Source organism: Canis lupus, chromosome 12, assembly GCF_011100685.1.
Source record: "Canis lupus familiaris isolate Mischka breed German Shepherd chromosome 12, alternate assembly UU_Cfam_GSD_1.0, whole genome shotgun sequence".
Classification (NCBI taxonomy): domain Eukaryota; kingdom Metazoa; phylum Chordata; class Mammalia; order Carnivora; family Canidae; genus Canis; species Canis lupus.
Window position 1 is genome coordinate 68,361,518 of NC_049233.1, and position 19,881 is coordinate 68,381,398.

A 19,881-nucleotide genomic window follows, 5' to 3' on the forward strand; every position below is an offset into this window, starting at 1 on the left:
GCCCTTACTAAGTCACCTCTGTAGGGATGAGGCCTCGAAATCTGTCTTAGCAACCTCCCTCACCACTCATGATTCTAAAGTCCTATAAAATTGAGAGTCCCTGTACTATATTATAATCCAAGTACACCCATAATACTTAAATTATACTAGTCCTAACTAGGAAAAGGTAAAAGCATCAAATTCATGGATTACTTGTCTCTAGAAAAGGGTTTCCTTCCCCCTACTTCTTGAAACAGCATCATTGACTAAGAAAAGGCAGTTGCAACCACAACTCACATCTTTCCAACCCACCAAGGAAAGAATGTTCAGTCTTGGGAAAAGCATCTGCAGCATGAAATTAGGATATTTTGTCCATTGCATGTAATTGAGTTTAACTTGTTGCTGAAATTGAACACCTGACAATACTTCCCTAATTAATCACTATCAAATGTGTAAGTAAGAAAGAGTTCTGGAACTTTGAGTCAGAAAATGAAAATTTTAAGCCATCATTTATTAGCTAAATGATTTCGGATAGATCATTTCATTTTCTGGAGTCGGTTTCCTCATCAATGGAATGGACAGTAATTCCTTCTTTAATATCTCAGGGATGGTACAGGCTCATATGCGGTAAGGCATGTGAAAGTATCATCATATACAGTTGACATCCAGAAGTTTAACTCATTCAAAAGGAGTAAATCATTTGAAATTGTCTTTTCTACGCAGTAGGAGAGAAATGTCAAAATTGAACTCTGTATCCTTAAGTATCTCTTTTTTTGTTGTTACTGTCCAGTGGCTTCTGTTTGCCTGGTGGTTTGAGAGATAGACAAAACAGGTGACTTTATACTTTCAGACAGACTTGATAGTTTCTAGTCTACCATCATAAGCATCAATTGACATTTCATCTCTTCTAGTCCACTGACCTACACTCATCATGTCATGCTTTTGGTAAAAGCCCACCAAACCTTCTGTATCAATACTGTTGAGTGTCTATCAGTATTTGCCTATTAGCAATTTATAATAGAACAGAAGGCAATGGCCACCATTATCTTTCACCAGGTATTGTAAAATGGCTTACCCAGCACTCATCCAATCCCCTCCTAGCTTGCTTTTCTGCACTTTAGAAGCTAGAAAATTAAAAACTACAGTTTCTAGACTCTCTTGCAGCTAAATGATGGTGTGCTGGTAAATGTTTACTAATGGCTGGGGGAGAGGGATCCCTGGGTGGCGCAGCGGTTTGGTGCCTGCCTTTGGCCCAGGGCGTGATCCTGGAGACCCGGGATCGAATCCCACATCAGGCTCCCGATGCATGGGGCCTGCTTCTCCTTCTGCCTGTGTCTCTGCCTCTCTCTCTCTCTGTGACTATCATAATAAATAAATAAATATTAAAAAAAAAAAAAACAAAAACTAATGGCTGGGGGAGAGGAACAACTGATTTGTTGTAGCCAGTCTTCATGGTATGAATATTCCCAGGCTACCAAAAATGACTTCACTGAATGTGGAGTTACTTGGAAAAGATGCTAACAATCAGTAGCTGGCTTCCTTCAGCATACCAGTGCATATGACCTAGTTTCCAGCAATCAGATGCACCCATTCAAGACATAGGTATGAAAGTAAGCAACATGATGCCTCAGCTGCACTCAGGGAGATGGGATTTTTCTGGCAAACACTATATGGTGGAGATACTTGGTTCTGGGTAGCTGGGGGAAGAGTTCTCACATCCATTTTTAGAGTCATGGGCGCTGACTGGCAGGTGGTATTGGAAGGGGTTTCCACTAGAATTGCCCTGTGATGTGGGATGAGGTACTTTCTGGTTTGTTTTTTCCTAGATGTTGTTTCTAGCAGTGTTATTATCCAAGCCTGGTTCGCTCAGAGATCTGTCCTTTAATCCCTTTCTGCTTAAACTAGCTCAGTCACGGCCAGCTACATAATTTGCTGAGCCCAGAGCAAAAGGAAAAATGTGGGGCCCCCTTGTTCAAAAAGCAGGAAAAAGGTGCCATTATACTTACTAAAATATAAAGCTTTTTCTTTCTTCTGTCATCTCTCTCTTGACTTGTAATGATGTTTTTTATTTGGTTTTTAATGTCATTCTAAGGAAAATTAGAATTTTAAATTAGAATGAATTTTACCATTCATCTTTATTTTGTGCAATGCCATTTATAAATGCAAATATAAAAGCATTTAACTCCTACATAGACTCACCAAAATTACACAATTCATATTTCCTAGTTTATACATGCATATGCATTTTGTGCTTATCAGAACAGTGTAAACGCTGCACAGAACCAACTCAGCTGTTTTTGTTTCCCTTCTTGATAGGCACACATCCTCACAATTTGAGTAGGGAAGGAGTGAAAAGAAAGGAAACCATGAGTTGCCCTACCTTTCCCCTTCCTTCTATGTCATCATTCTCAGCGTAAATGCTAATATGGGGAAGTAAATGCTAATATGAGAATATGATAGGGTTCATCTGTCGCTTGTATTTTTTAGGATGCCACTGCCTTCTTTTTGTAATATGCTTGCCTGTCGTCACTGTGACTCCCTGAGTTCCTACACCTCATAGGTCTATCAATGCTGTGTTTATGACACACCACAAAGACTATATGCAAGTAGGGTGGCAAGGAAGAAAAGATGCACACAGTGCTTCCTGTGCTTGCTTGTATGATCCATTGTGCCACTGGACTTCATTTATTAAACTTTCAAACATAAAAGTATGAAGATTTTCAAAATGGCGATTGCAGAACACTAAACCAAGCACGGTGCCCCTTAGAACTGCACAGTTTGCATGCCCATGAAGTTGACCCCGAGCTCATTGTTTCTCAAGGGGCTTCTCCTGATGTGTTAGGTGAAGCAGTTCTACATTGTGCAGGATATTTAACATCCCTGGCCCCTGGGCACTACATGCTACTCTGACAAAAATGCCCTCCAAGAGGAGTTACTGAACTCCTGGAGTGCACTCCACTGTCTGTAGCTGGGAACCATGGTCATTACAGATCCAAAAAAGGTCATGTACAGTTTCTGCTAGTGATTCTCAGGCAGGAAAAAATACAGAGTTGAGTTTAAAAGATTTCAGAAGTCTCATACCTGAGAGAATTATGGTGACCTTTTTCCCATGGTCAGAAAAATAATACTGTCTGCATTGGTGATGAAACAGGTATTTGGGATGAAAGTTTAAAAGTGATCAGTGGGGAGCAGCCCGGGTGGCTCAGCAGTTTAGCACCACCTTCAGCCCAGGGCCTGATCCTGGAGACTCGGGATCTAGTCCCACATCGGGCTCCCTGCACGGAGCCTGCTTTTACCTCTGCCTGTGTCTCTGCCCCCCCCCCCCAATCTCTCATGAATAAATAAATAAATAAAATCTTAAAAATATATATATATTAACATCATAACATACTAGAGTTGAAATAAGATATTCTAGATCATTTATTTCCTTTATCCCTATAGATTAAAAGCTCTAGCTATATAGACCTGGCCTTGCCTTTGCTAATGCTGAATCTCAGTTTTCTCCTCAATACAATGAGGATAATAGTATATTATCTTAGGTTGGAAGTCATTTTACCAAAAGCCAATTCACTAAAAAGTAGTTTTACCAAAGAATATGTTTGTTAAATTCAAGGTGAATTTTCTGTAAAATAAGTATTTGGTAAATTTAACTACTTGATTCTTTGGCAAATTAACTTTTAGCAAATTGAACTGTTTTCCCATCCCTGTTAGGCTTATAATAAGGATTAAATGAGCTGTTGGATACTTTCAAAAAGTCCTCAATCAGTCTTAGCTATAATCCCTCCAACATTCTGACCTCAAGTTTTACCCATTCCCTCTCTGAATATTTAAATAGTTCCCATTGCTGTCCACATAACTGGCCTTCGGTAGCCTTTCACTACCTTTAGTTGGACTATTATTACAATAGTCACTTGATTGGCCTTTTGCCTCATTCCCTCCAAACTTAATTCCTACACTATGGCAAGAGTGGTCTATCACATAAATTTTAAATTATCATCTACAATATAATAGTTATATATTGTAGATGACTGTTTCATCTTTTTCACATATCCTTTCAGCACCATTGGAGTACTTTTAGTTCTGCAAATATACTTTTTTTTTTTTTTTTGAGAAAGCATCAAATTTCTTTGCCTTGCCTTTCTAACTGGAATATCTTCCCTTTTCTTGTCTCCTGCCAAAATTTTTGTTCATCTTTCAAGTTTTAGTTAAAATGCTGCTTCCCTTCTAAAGATCTCCCTGATGTCCTCAAAAAAATGTAGGTGTTCTTTCTAGGCTTCCACTTTTTTTTTGGTATATGCTTCTGTTATAACTCTTAGATTACTGCAGTTGTTTATTAGGTTATCATTCTGATAGACTATAATCTCCTTGAAGGTAGGGACCTTGCCTTTTTAGTTTTTATATATTAGTTCCATGTATAATGGCTAGTATATGAAGACATAGCCTATGTCTTCAACATTTATTGAATTAAAAATTTTAAAGATTTATTTACAACTCTTCTCTATGCTTTCCCATGACACCTCCAATTTACAGGTCAGGACACTGAGGCCCAAAGAAATGAAGCTATTTAGTGAGATCCCAAGCCTTCTAACTCCACATCTATTACTTTCACTCCTTTACTATAGAGAATCTTCTGAGTAGTGTCTATATGCTAGTCATTTCTGTTGTAGGAAACGGTCTTATCAGTGTCTTTCTATTCACTTAAAATCTAGAGAATAAGCAGAAGGGCATAGTGATCCAGGAAAATTTGTATGTTCTTTCTTACTCAATTATTTGGTTGCTTTTGTTGGTTTTCTAGGTAATTCAGTGAAAGTCAAGGTAAATTATTTGTTCCTCCCCACCCCTGGAGGACATTTGGTAAAATGTCTGGAGACATTTTTGATGATCACAGCTGAAGGACTGCTACCTGTATCAAATAGGTAGGAGTCCTGGGATGCAGCTAAATATCTTACAATGAATAGGGTAGCTCCCATAGCAGAGAGAATTATCTGACCCAAAATGTCAGTAGTGCCAGAGTTGAAAAGCCCTAATCTAGTCTAAGGGAAATTTTTACTCAGCCTTTCATCCACTGTGTTGTCTCTATGGTACCAGGATAGAAAAGAAACTCATTGCCCCCCAAGAAGGGATTTGGAACCCCTGTTTGGTAAACTCTAGAGGCAATTGCTATCAACTACACACTCTCAAAAGACTTCATGCAGGTTTCCCCAATGGATTCATAGGGCCTGCCTGGGTGTAAGATAGGCACACAAATATGTATTGCTTGAGTGATTAATAAAATATATTTTAACTTAAAGAATGGGGCTTTGTTTCTTTTCTTTTTTTTTTTTTTTTTTTCAAAGCTAAAGGGAAGTCCAATTAATCATCATGGTGAGAATTTCTGTTCTTATCTTTTTATTTCAGTTACAGGAAGAAGCAAAACTTCCTAAAAACAACTCTCAAGTCACCCACTTCCATAAATTATCAGTAATAGTTTTAAGGGAGAGACCAATGAGCCTGTAAATTAAAGATGATGTTTGAGGAACAAAAAATAAAAGAAGCTTTCAGAATAGAGTAATATTAGAGCTGATGCATGAGCTCTCCAGGACCCTCATTTAAATTATGTATCCAGAATTGAAACCAGAGCATTTCTGATGAATTATGGCTAGGCAGGAAGACACCAAACACATGTGGAGTAAGGTTAGATTAAGTTCCCAATTTAAGTAACATAAGATGCAGAATCTCAGAAGCAAGGTGTCTATATAGAACAGCATATCTCACGGTAGTTTTCCTTGGCCCCAATGTCCTCACTGTACTTTTATATCTACAGTTTAAATCACATTCCAGGAAAGCTTCCACTAATAATCTGTGTATTAATAGTGAACTCCCCTGGGCTTTGCTCCTCATTCCAGGGTTTAGGAAAGAGTATTCTCAAATGTGTAGATAGAGATTAACACTTATTTTTATTTTCTCAATAAAATGTATTTTTCCAATCTTAAAAGTTTTTAAGAAATACAGCATAGGAAATACAGAAAACCATAAAATACAGGATTGCAATCCCACCCAGAGGCAGTTATAATTAACATTTTAGTCTATTTTTCTTTTAGAAAATTTTTCTATAAATATATTAGTGGAAACAATGTCCCACTTTTTTTTTTACTATACGTTATAGGAGAAGCATTTTCCATACAAATTAAAATTCTTAAAAATAAAATAAAATAAAATTCTTCATATCCATTATTTTTAATGGGTACAGAATATACTGCGCTATGGACATATGATAGTTTACCACTTTCCCACAGTAGGCCAATAACACGGTGTTTCAAATTTTACATTGTAAGAAATATCCCACTAAGCAATTGTTCCATTTTGGATCCTACCCTTAACTTTTCAAGGAACTTACTTTATAGTTCATTATTACTTGACAAGAACATTAACCCCTAGAATGTGCCATGTTCCTTCTCTCCACCTGTTTGCCCACTTAGTTCATTCTTTAGATTTCAGGTCAAAGGTCACTTTCTCTAGGAAGTCTTCCCAAACTTTATATTTGATTATGGTTTTCTATGACATATTCTAATTGTACAGTGTTCCTTTTTTCCTTAGCCCTTAGCTCTAGTTGTAATAAACTATTCATTTGTATTTTATTTGGTTAATTTCTGCCCCCCCCCCCCCCAGCCTGAAGTAGAATACTACAATCATTATCTGGATAAGCAGTGATTAAAATGTTATAAACACAAGCCAATTAATGTGATCTCATTTGTATTACTGACAAGATGGGTTATAGCTTGAGATTGAAATACAATTAGTCCAGAAATACTTACGTGTCAGGCATTACTTGAAGTGCTAGGAATTTAGAAATGAGAACAGGCATGATTTCAGTCTTCATGGTGCTTATAGTCTAATGCAACAGTTGGCAAACTATTCCTGTAACAGGACAGATAATAAATATTTGGGGTTTTCAGGCTGTGTAGCTTCTTACAACTACTCAACTTTGCCATTGAAATGCAAAAGCATTCGTCAATCATAGAGTGTGTCTAGATTCCAATAAAACATGCAGTGGGGCTGAATGTGGGACAAGACAGCCATTAAACAGATCATATGAGATGTCCTTCAAAAGAAAAGGACAGGATGCAATAAAGTCACATGGCAGAGCTGTCTAACCTAGTTTAGGGAAAGGAACAAAGACTTCTTAAGGAATAGGACTTTAAAATTTAAGGAAGAAGAAGAATTATCCAGATAAAGGAGGGGCAACAAACTGTGAAGACTTAAAGTATAGAAAGAACAAGAATAGAGATTCATTCTTAAGCTTGGAGATTGACAGGGAGGAAATTGTAAGAATATAGAGTGAAAAGACAGATTTAGAAAAGACAAATTTGTGAAACCTAGTACTCCCAGGAGGAAGAGGTGACAGTAGGAAAGACTGAGAAGGGACAATCAAGGAGGCATAGGAGTAGCAGGAAGTTTAAGACCTTGCAGACACTCTAACCTCTTCCATCAGTATGTGTAGGATATGTTGGTTGGGAGATCTTAGCCTAAGGGCTACATGAACCTCAGTGAAATGATGTACTTTTTGAAGGATAAAACATGTAGAGAGAGAGGGAGAGAGAGGGAAAGAAGACTAGAGCTGAGGGCTGAGTAAGAATTGTTGGGAATGATAGGGTAGAGAATGCAGACGTAGTAAAGAAGTAAAAGAGATAGAAACAATTGCTGCTATGTAGTAGGTGCTCAATAATTTTTTTGGTGAAAGAAAGGATAACAATATAAAATCAAAGAATCCAAGAGGGAGAGAGTTTCAATAACAGGTTGGTCAATAGTTTTGCATACTTAAAAGAGCTATTGCTCAGCATTAGTTTCCTTGGCCATCTGGGAAAAGATACAGGTAAGGACTCATCCACTCTTGATGCCCTGGCACAGAATAAGCCTGACCTTCCAATTTCTACTTGTAGGAAAAGCTGACCTATTTTTTTTTTTCTTCCTAGAGGTTTCAGTGAGTAGGAATAGGGACCTTCTAATGTCAGGACCTGCTCAAAATACAATAGGAACAAGATTTTTTCATAGATTACATTGACACTGGCTCAACTGTTTTCTCTCACCTATGTTAAGCGCATTTTATTACTTAATTCTAAACTTTTTGTATTGTTTTGTTATTAACTTGTTGGTATCTCTAAAGTCCTATCTTAGATGGTGTGAGCAACTTTAAATAATGTAAGACACAGCTCTGGGCTCAAGTATTATGTAATTGACCAATAAATTGTAAGCTTCTTGAAATTAGGAATCATACTTGACATTTCCTTTTTTTCCTTGCACAGTATCAGACATATGGTTGGTACTATAGAAATAATTTTCCCCTGCCCTCTGCATTGCACCATTTGGTGACCAAATGGTGTCTGTCTAACTACTTCTGTATGACTTGGACAAAACATGCCGCTTTCTGAGACAATCATATTCTGAAGGCATCAGTAACAGTAATTTCAGCTTGTTGAAGGTGGAGGTTCTTTGTGTAAAGGTCAGCCTGTCAGTAAATAGCATGCCAGCCTGTTCTTTCAAGATTATAAGAAACCTTTGTACATGTATTTTTTACACTTAACAAAAAAAAAGTAATAGGAAGCTGTACCCAGGGTCTCAGGACTGGGGCAACTGAGTTGTAATTTATTTTTTAAACATTTACTTTTACAAATTTATGAGAGCAGGGAGCTGAGATTTTTCTTGCCTACATTAGCAATAATTTCATTCTCTATTCAACTTTAGCAAAAATACTAAGCTAGCCCTAAGATGAAAATGTGAAATACAGGTTCTTACCAAGTCAGAAAAGTGGAGCAAAGATTAGTCTTAAGAATGAAGGGAAACATTACTCATTTTTCTTAAGCCTGCTTGCTTCTGCATTAGTATGAACTGTTTTTAGACTGAAAACTCATAGATGAGGGAAGGATCCCCTTTCTAGAATACCCAGCTCCCTATACTAAGCATATCCAAAGACTCAAATTATTAAAGACTGACACATGGCTTACAGTCTTCCTGTTTTCCTTAACTGCTACCCTCATTCTGAGTGAATTCATTACCAAAGTAGACACAATACCATCCACCAGAGTTCCTTGACCATCTCATCTCCAGAGATCTTAGCCACTCATTTCTCTTGCCACACCCTAGATCTTGTCATATACCCAATCTGTTTCACCTCTAACTCCATAAATGCAGACTTCACCTTCTCCAGCCACAACATGCATCCTGGCTCTCCACTCAGTACCTCCCAATACATCATTCTCACTTCCCTGATGTCTCCAGTGCTCTTCCTTTCTTGATGTCAGTCTTTCGTCCCTCTCAGATTTCTCTGATGTGGGACTTCCAATCCATACTTCTCTTTTTTTCTCCTTATCAGCCTTCTCCTGCCTTCACTTCCTTTGATTTTTTTTTTTTTTTTTTGCTGCATTCTATTTTAAATTACCACTCTCTTGCCAGAAACCACATCACCTTTGCCCTGCTTGCCCTGCCGTCAGTAATCTGGCAAAACACCAGCTCTAACTGGGTGCCCAAACCCAGATTGCTAAGTGCACCCAGTTAGAAAAAATAGCACTGCTATGTAGGTGGGCATTTAACATTGTACATTCAGGAACACAGACCAGTTAGGTCACTCTGTTCGTATTATTGGGAAGAGAAGGGAAGGTTATCCTTATAATGCACTAGACTCTACTCCATATGCCAAGGTATAGTTGTTACAAATTCTCCTTTGTATACCCAAAATTAGTAATAGGCTGGATAATTTCAAATGTCGTTACCCTCTGAGTCTCTAACATAAGCTTTTGTACTTTACTTTCCTGTTTTAACTTTATAGTTTGGGCCTAGTTCACCCAACAAGGTAAATTTCTAAAGTTTTTTAAATTACTATTTGATCAGTCAAAAAGAACATGTCTCAAACATTACTGAATGTAGTGACAACCAAAGGAAAATCACTCCTAGGGATGATTACCCTTTTTATAGGGGGCTTTTGTGAATCTAAGTAGTCTTCAGTTGTTGTAACTCAGGGCCTGGGCCTTAGGCTCAGCTCCCTTGGGTCATTTCATTCTTGCATGTCCAGCTTCCCGCTTCCCTCATTTCAGCTACAGATGCTGCTTTTTTCCTAAAGTAACAGAGAAAGCAGTGCCCCTCAAGTGTGAAGCAGTGCAGAGTGCTGTTTGCAGGTGTAAGTCACATGTATTAAATGGCAGTAGCGGGATCCCTGGGTGGCGCAGCGGTTTGGCGCCTGCCTTTGGCCCAGGGCGCGATCCTGGAGACCCTGGATCGAATCCCACGTCGGGCTCCCGGTGCATGGGGCCTGCTTCTCCCTCTGCCTGTGTCTCTGCCTCTCTCTCTCTCTCTCTCTGTGACTATCATAAATAAATTAAAAAAAAAAAAATTAAATGGCAGTAGCATACTGGTTAAGGGTGTAGGCTCTACACCCAGTTTCCCTACTTCCCTGCTCTGTAACTTTGGGCAAATTACTCTCTGTGCCTCATTTTTCCCGTCTGTGTTATATAGATGATAATACTAGTACCCACCACTCAGTGTTGGAGGATTGAATTACATATATTAAATGAGTTAATACTTTAGAACTGGTAAGCACTCAGAAACTGTTAAGCTATTATTCATAATTTAGAGGCAGCTTCTCTATTTCCTAAAATACATTTATTCGTTACAAGAAGAGACTAATGATGAAAGCTAGAAGCTATTAAAATTCCATTGATTGGATATAAAAAGTAGACTTTTAGAATTGCAAAAGACTCAAGAAATTATTTAGACCATTGGTTTTTAACCAGTACTATGCATCAGAGTCACTTACGAAGTGTTGTAAAGCTGCAAGTTACCCAGGCTCTCCCTTCTTACATCTACCAAGTCAAAATAAAATGTCCACAGGCAATCCCAATGCAGTCTTCCTTGCAAGAAACACTGAAATAATTCAAGTCTTTATATTTTATGATAAGGAGAGTGAGACTTAGAATAAATGAATGACTTGACTAAGACCCCACAGAATAGGTAGGATCAAGGTCACCTAGCTGCTTGGTAAGTGATCTTCCTATTCTTCTATGTGACCTGCCAAATATATTAACTTTTCGTGGAATATGGGAGTTTATCCTCCTCTCAGTACTATCAGGAAGAATAATATAGACTTGAAAAGTGTACTTTACTCATTTTTTAATTCAAAATAGCAAAATCTATTGTACAATTCATGCAAAGGACTATTGCACATTTACAATAAGATTTAAAGTGAATTTTGCTGTGCTTGTCATGTGGACATTAGTCTTTGTCCACAATACTTGCACTTTGGCACAATACTTGCTGCCAATTAGTACAAGGAAAACACTGTGTGTGTGGCAGAGAGCTGCTTAACCCAACCTCACAGATTGAAAACAAACAAATGCTTTATTGGGAAAGGTAGCTGTGGGAATTAAACTTCGTACAGCTCTCAATAATAAAATATGCATTTTATATAAGTAGGATTTTTTGTTTTACATCTTAAGTTTTTAAATTTTTAAAAAAGATTTTATTTATTTGAGAGAGAGCATGAGCAAGTAAGAGAGCATGCACATGTGCTTGTGTGAACCCGGGGAGGAGCAGAGGGAAAGGGACAAACAGACTCTACTCTTGAGCAGGGAGCTGGTAACGGGGCCTGACCTGGGGCCAACCTCATTACCCTGAGATAATGACCTGAGCCGAAATCAAGGGTTGGACGCTTAACCAACTAAGCCACCCAGGTGCCCTCTTTTAAGTTTTTTAAAAACAAAACAAAAAACCTTTGTAAATGGTTCTTTGAATTTTCCAGTCTATAAACAGTTAATGTAAAAAAAAAAAAGTTCAGTGGTTATTAGGTATAGTGTTCTTATTGTATAGCTTTATTGATTGGTAAATTGAAAGTCTAAAAAATATAGCAAAAACAAATTCTGAGTTTTTGTCTTCAGTATTAGGTACTATGATATTATATCTCCTAAAATGTTTTTCTTTATCCATAATATAGAGGAATTAAAAAAATGCATTAGAACTTGGCTGTGAACTTATACAAATGTGAAACATTAAGATGACAGAGCAGAGAAAGAAAATGGAGCTCAAATGAAATCTACCTCTCAAAGTAGGCCTATTTATATTTCACTATGTTTGCTATTAGACATTTATTTCTTTGCTAGAAATGATAAATGGAAAAAAAAATGATAAATGGCTGCCCACCCAACTTCTGAGTCTTAGGCAACTCCATATTACCAATAAACCACTCATTTTGATTCTATAAATGCTGTGCACAAGGCCCTAAAGGAAGTCTACCATTCCAGATCCCCATCAACCTCTCAGTAAACTACTTTTGCTTATACTGTGTCTTTGCCTGATTCTAAACCCTTTGTTCTACACTTCATCTCAGGTTTGGCCTTTGGATCTTTTTACTTAATGCTTATTTTTGGTTTCTTGGCACTTGACTCTGCTCAATCTGATCATCTTTGGTTTAGACTCTCCTACTTCCAAGCTACCAAGATTTATACCACTTGATTCTAGCAGTTCTGGAATTGCTAGCACAGCCATTGGCTGCTGGCTCAAGGAGACCAGTCCCAAATACTAGTCTCATATTATAAACATCTGATTATTCATCTATTTAACAGATTTCATTCATCAGTACTATGTGTAAACCACCAGAGTAGTTTCTGGAGGAATAGAGAAGATTAATTAGTGATAGAAACCCCCCTAAAAATCTGGTTGAACAAATAAAAAGTATATTGTGATAATTTAAGATAGTATGTGTTCAACTCTTATGAAGTATGTATACATGCAAGACATCAATTAACAAAAGCTTCAAATAGAAAGATTTCCTTCAGCAAGCCTTTCTGTAGGCTCCATGCCTAGCGTGGAACCCAATGTAGGGCTTGAACTCACAACCTTGAGCTCAAGGCCTGAGCTAAGAGCAAGAGTTGGACCGTTAACTGACTGAGCCACCCAGGCGTCCAAAAGCTACAAATAGGGCAGCCCCAGTGGCTCAATGGTTTGGCAATGCCTTCGGCCCGGAGCCTGATCCTGGAGACCCGGGATCGAGTCCTGCGTCGGGCTCCCTGCATGGAGCCTGCTTCTCCCTCTGCCTGTGTCTCTGCCTCTCTGTGTCTGTGTGTGTCTGTCATGAATGAATAAATAAAATCTTAAAAAAAAAAAAAAAAAGCTCCAAATAGAAAGATTTCTAACCAGGGAGTTAGGGATATAGAGTATAAAGGGACATGACCAAAAGAACCTAGGGTAGTGGGTCATGGATTTAAAAAGATTGAGAATACTGATAGGTTAAGTTAATAGACTTGAAGGTAGGGTGGGATAAACACCATGGGAGAAAGGCATTCCGAAAAGTAGAACAGGAACAGAAAAAGTAAGTTATGTTTTAAGAATCTTATTTATCTAGATTGCTTGACGGTATAAGTAAAAATGGAAGAAAGCCTAAAAAAACTGGTTGGAACCAGATTATGGAAGGCTTTGAGTATAGAGAATTTAGAGTTGGCAAACATACTGGGAAATCAGAAAGTTTTGAGCAAGAAATAATAATTGGCTTGATTTAAACAGTGATATACAAGAAAATGTTGGTAGTGAGGAGATAGGCAGAGACTGCAGACCAGGCAATCAGTTAGGAGACTAATACAGTAATCTAAAGTAGGGAGGGCCTGGAGATGACGACTATATTCATTTCATTAACTGCCTGCTGTGAGTGAGGTGCTGGTGATGCAATAAAGATGAACTCCTCGTCATGCAGGGGTGTTCAATCTAGTGAGACATTGATCTGTTAAAGGCTCCTAGAGGAGTCTCTATTTTGGGACCACTTCTGACCCTTGCCTGGTTACCAAGGGATAGGTCCTCATTTAACAATGAGATATATTACCTACCTTCTAAAACTACTTTCCCATTTCATGAGTCTGCTAAGGCGAAAGTATCCCATCCACTTGCACATAAAGAAAAGCAATTTATTACTTAAAACAAGATAAGACAGGAACACTACCAGACAAGGCAAAGAAGAAAATGACATGTGTTTTAAAGAGATAACTGAAGATGATGTGGAAAATGAATTGGAGGTTAGGTTAGGAGCAAGAAAACCAGTTAAGAGGTTGTTGTAGTTATCCACGTGCTTCATTGTGAGGGCCTGAACAAAGAGAGTATGAAACAAGAGCAATCATTGGTGGCTACTTCCACTATAACCCTTTCTATCCCTGCCCTGGTTCAACTAAGGGATGGGTAAGGGACTCTCATTTAGAACTGATTTTTTTTTTTTTTTTTTTTTTTTTGAGAGAGTGATTTGAGGGTGGTGGTGGGAGCAGAGGGAGAGAGACTCCTCAAGCAGACTCCCAGCTGAGTGCCCAAGAGGACACTGGGCTTGATCCCAGGACCCTGAGATCACGACTCCGGCCAAAATCAAGAGTGGGACGCTCAAATGACAGAGCTACCATGTGTTCCTGGAATTGAATCTTGAATGGAGGCACTCAAAAACACAAGAAACTCTGTTCACTTTTTCAGATTAGAGGTAATGCTCCTATTGTCAAGTAGTCTGTTTTCTAGTTTCCTTATTTGGAACATGGTTCACCAGCCTTCACATGGATTCCCTGAGCTCCCTGATAAATTTTTGGTTTTGCTTTATTTAGCTAGCCCAAATTGGTTCCTAGGGCTTACAATTAAAAACAAACAACACTACAACAAAAACCCACCCTAATTGACACTGTATGCAATGTCTGAGTCACCTGTGGATAATCAGGAGGCAATTGTTAGGCAGTAGGAAATATGAAACTAGAAGAGTGGTTCTCAAAGTCATGCATCAGCATCACCTGAGAACTAATAATGTAAATTCTTAGGCTTCACTCCAGATTTACTGAATATGAAACTCCAGCAGTGGGACCCTAACAATCTGAACATTAGTATGCCCTCCAGGTGATTCTAATGCCAGTGAAGTTTGAGAACCAACTTAACTAGAAGGGAGATTTGGGGTGGAGATAAAGATGTGTGAGTCAATATAATTAAATTCCTTCAATTGCTATTGAAGGAATGAATAAACTTCAAGAATAGAAGAGAGAATAAGGCCCTGAAATAGATGAAACAAACAATCAAAGAAATTGAGACTAGTGCTGTACAATCAGGGAGGGGGAAATGTAACAGGTTGCAGGTGATCTACAGTTTCAAGTGCTATACAGATCAGGATGGATAAGCGTAGAGTTACAGCTATAGGAGTCCCTGTTAGGTTTTTGGTGTCAAGAGGAGTGATACAGATAACAAGAATAAGTGATGAGAGAACACAGGCAAAATAAAAGATACTTTTTGCAGCAGTTTGGGAGTGCAAGAAAGAAAGGATAATAAGGTCAAGAAGAGCTTTCTCAGGGTAGATATTTCAGTTAGCTTTTGCTGCATAGCAAACAGTTGAAAACTCAGAGGTTTAAGACTGTAGTTATTATTACGGCTTGTGTCTGAGGGTTGGCTGATCTCAGCAGGGCTTGCCTGTGCATCTATAAGGCCACTGGAGAGCTTTGTTCCACACTGGACTCTATTCCACAGGTCATCCTCCTCCTGTCTGGCTTAGCTAGGCATCCCTTCCCATGGAGATGAAAGAAGAATTTTAAGAGAACAAGCAAAAACATACAAGGTCCCTTGAATCCTTGACTCCAAACTGACAAACTGACACTTCTGCCTCATTCTGTTGGCCAGATCAGGTTATGTGGCAGTTTTAAGGGGTGGGGAAATAGAATTTACCTTTGCAGAGAAATGGCAAAGTGACATGGCAAAGGGTGTGGGTGGGCTCATGGAGGGGTATAGAATTGGGATCATGCATACCATAGTAGGGATGACCTGAGCATGCTTGAAAGTAGAAGGGAAGAAACATGTAGAACAAAGAAGAAAGTGAGCCAAGAAGAAAGATCTGTACCATAGCTCAGAGAATTAACCTTTGAAAAAAGGAAGGATACTTCTGGGAATGGAAAAAAGGGAATTTGATTGGATTAGATTTAGCAAATTAAAATGCAAGATGTCTAGTAAAATTTGAACTTCAGGTAAACAATACATTTTTAGCGTTAAGTATGTTCTGTACAGTATTTGGTAGACTCTCAGTACATAGTTTGCTGGAGTTTATTATTTTAAATGCTACTTAGATATTTCTGTAATGCAATATTTGAGACATACTTATACTAAAATATGATTCCTTGTTTATATGAAACTCAAGTTTAACTGGGCATCCTGTATCTTATCTGGCAACCCTCCTTTGGTTAAATTTTAAGTAAATATATAGTAAGATAATCTACAAAGGGATAGATGGGTGCATTTGGGGATTTAATCATGGAAGAAGTTGGGAACAGCTGCTATGGATACTGCGAGATGTCAAAGGATTGCTGAGCAGCATTGAAGGCCCACTTAGCAACAGGAAGCATCACTTTTTCTTGGATTAAATCAACTGTAATGTTTCACTGCTAGGAAGCAGTAGTAGTAACAGAGATTGCTGGTGCAGGCGACCACCTTGGTCTGACTTCAGTAGAAGAGATTGGGGCAGGAGTTTGGGGTATAATTGAAATGATGGGGGATCCAGATTGTATAGGGAAGCAGGTGAAACCAGAAGGTGAATTGGGAGACAGAAGGTGAACAGTGAGTCAGAGAGGTATTAAGAGGTGGAAGTTCACAAAGAAATGGAATTTACAATCTTGGAAGAATAGTTTTGTGTGATAATGGAGGTTTAAAAATCCAATTTCACATTACAGCACTGGAGCTAAATTAAAAGCAAGAGCTCTGCAAACAAGGCACCTGGTCTTGAATCTATTTGTGTGATCTTTAATTTCCCTGTGCCTTAGCTCTTTGTAAAATAGAAATAATAATAGTTCTTACTTCATAGGGTTATTGTGGAAATTAGGTGAGACAAACCAGCTGAAGTACCTAGAACAGTATGTCTAATACACAGTAAACCGTCAAATGTTGGCTATGTTTTAGTATTTTAAATACCACCTTCCCAGTGCCCGGGTGGCTCAGTGGAGTAAGGTCCTGGGATCGAGTCCCATGTGGTGCTGGCTCCCTGCTCAGTGGGGAGTCAGCTTCTACCTCTCTCCCCAACCCCTGTTTGTGCACACACGCTCTTTCTCCCTCCCGCTCTCTCTCAAATAAATAAAATCTTTATAGATGCATGGAAAGTAGTATTTATTTAATCAGTAAATGTGAGTGCTCTGGAGAATATTAAAGACAAATGGCAAGCATACATAGTATGTTTTCCACCATAGCTAACAAATGCTATCTTTGGTAAATATATAGACAATCAGCTAGCTACCTGTTAAATATGAAGCCCACAAAATCTTTACCATTTAAGGCTGTTTTCTTTACTGTTACAAGAAAATAATTACCATGCTCAAGTCCTATCTGTCTCATTTCCCCATAGGTGACCATGCATTGGGATTTTCATAGTTTGAGTTAATTCCTCTGGGCTCCACCACCCAGTGAGTTACACAGGACAAGATTCTTCCCAGGGGACTGTGGTTCTGGGAATGTGAGCAGCTTGTTTTCATGAGATCTGCACCCTGACCTGGCCTACTGTTAAGAGCTGTTGTGTTGGTGGTCATGTTGTCTTTAGTCGTTTTTTTCTATCTTACACAGTTATTTGTATATAAATATTTTTGAAAAGTAAATGTTCTATGCCACTATTTTGCTTATACAAAGAAAAATTAAAACTATTTTGAAGTAATTACATGTGTCATATTTTTCTCTTTCAAAATAAATGGAAGTATTAATTCGTATCTTCTGGAAAGAAAATGAAAATGCAGGAAATGGTTATGCTCTTAACGTTTGAAAATAAGGTAATATTCTCTTTTCGAATGGAGCCTTCTAAGGAATTACTAGAGTCTCATACACAATCGACTTAAATGCATTCTTTATCTTTAAAAGGAAGCAGAATAGGATCATTGAGTAAGTCACATGTGTTCACAGCCTTGTCTGGTGTAATCATATCCTACACAAACACATTATTCTCTAGTCAGAAGGGTAAGGGGACATTTGAAACAGGACCTGCCCTTGCGGAGACCTTTTTTTGTTTAAAGAACGGTGCAGCTAGAGACCACACAGTAGAAGATAACAGAAAATATCTTCCATGCCTTCCTCTACCTGTATATTTTCTCATTCTCTTTTGTTCTCTAAGGACATCTGTTGTAATGATTATTCTGTAAAACTCATAGGTATATAGCAGACGGCATATCATATTTCATTTATTATTTTGTCTACTGTAATTATTACTCTTTTATATCATGCCATTGTAGGTCTTTAAAATATTTTGTTTATAAAAGATATGAAAGGATATTACAGAAAATTAGGTGACTAGAGATAGCTAAAGAGTAAATGTTTTAACTCTGAATTTAATATTATATCTTAGGAAGTCTAATCAACTTGTATTAAGCTACGTTTTAAAGAGATAAATGTGGTTAAAACAGATGCTTAAACTCTGAATCTAATTTTCCTCTTTTTATATTAATTGCAATGATTTTTTACAATGAAAAGATATTGAAAGATATTCTTAATTATAAACAACAGTAACGTGAGATTTGGAGGCTTTAAAATAGGTCCATTATTTGAAATGTTTTCAGTGTTTTGATAGCTGGTTTGCTGTCTACACAATGGTTGCAATTAAAAATTTAAGTTTTTTAAAAAATAAAATTTTAGAAATTAAAAAATTCAAGTATTTACTTTTTTATTTAAATACTTTTATTTTAAAAAAATAAAGATTTTCTGTATTTATTCATGAGAGACAGAGAGAGAGAGAGAGAGAGAGAGAGATGCAGAGACATAGGCTCCCCACAAGGAGCCCAATGTGGGACTGGATCCCAGGACCCCAGGATCACACTCTCAGCCGAAGGCAGACACTCAACCACTGAGCCACCAGGTGTCCCAAGTATATACTTCTTCTTAGGAGTTTTTATATTGCCTCCCAATTTTCCCCTTGGTTAATCCTTTGGGAATTTTGAAATTTACATCTGAAGGGTTTGGTGGTTTTTTGTTTTTTTTTTTTTAGTCTTTTTAGTATAAAAAATTTCAAACATACTTAAGTAGAACAAACAGTATAATGAACCCCCAAGTTATGTTTGAGCTTTAAGTGATATATTAATATAGGTGTTTCACTTATTAATACAACAGATGTTCAAGAACTCCGAATAGTTGTAGCTTAATGCGCACTTGAAAGAATTCATATAAATCAAATTTTTAAAAGTATCCAACCATTTCCCAACCTATGACAGATTGTTATTTCAAATGTTTGTTGATGGTCAACCAATTTTTGGACCTACAAATATGATCCTCATAGAAATAATCTTAAAATGACTTTGCTATTCAGGCCAACACTCAGTAATTTATCTAATTCGCGTTAAGTGAAGCCCATGCACCTCTTTTAACATTGTTTCAATGAGATAATGCCTGTCTTGCAATTGGAATACTACAGAACAACTGCTACCCATCTTCCCTTTTACTAAGTATGGGGGACAGAAAAGTGGAGAGTCAAGGTCCTGTGATGGAGATTCACATCCATAATGTGTTTTGATTCTCCCAGCAAAACCATGGGAACTCTGACAGTAAAAGGGTGTAGGGATAGGAGTGCATTCTGTACATACCATTCTGAAATTATTTACCTTTTCTTCAGCTAGTTGAGTTTTTGGTGTGCCTTTTTAAAAAAGATTTTATTTATTTGACAGAGCAAGCACAAGCAGAGGGAGTAGTAGGCAGAGGAAGAAGCAGAGGCTCCCTGTGGTCCTAGGTCCCTGGGATCATGACCTGCACTGAAGGCAGACACTTAACCAACTGAGCCACTCAGGAGCCCCATGTTTTTGTGTTTTTTAAAGGCGTTTTTGCTTTTAAAGAAAAATTAAAAGCTCAGTTAGTTAAGCATACAACTCTTGATTTCGGCTCAGGTCATGACCTCACGGTCATGAGAACAAGCCCTGTGTTGGGCTCTGT

The 19,881-nt window shown here is 37.9% G+C and overlaps 1 protein-coding gene and 1 long non-coding RNA gene across 6 annotated transcripts in view; one reads left to right on the plus strand and one right to left on the minus strand.

The window, feature by feature from the left end:
- LOC119874234 overlaps positions 1-19,881 on the plus strand; it is a 91,163-nt gene that overhangs the window by 1,699 nt on the left and 69,583 nt on the right. The window contains exon 3 of one of the 5 annotated variants that reach the window (XR_005368158.1): positions 17,327-17,629. The exons of the other annotated variants lie outside the window; for them this stretch is intronic. The gene's annotated coding sequence lies outside the window, so the exon portion shown is untranslated. Of the gene's footprint in view, positions 1-17,326; positions 17,630-19,881 lie in introns of those variants that run through there. 5 annotated transcript variants of the gene reach the window in all.
- On the minus strand, positions 488-7,302 carry LOC119874235. Its single transcript, XR_005368161.1, has 3 exons — positions 6,774-7,302; positions 1,986-2,066; positions 488-783 (listed from the first exon to the last, which is right to left on the minus strand). It is a non-coding gene; the product is annotated as an uncharacterized LOC119874235 (long non-coding RNA).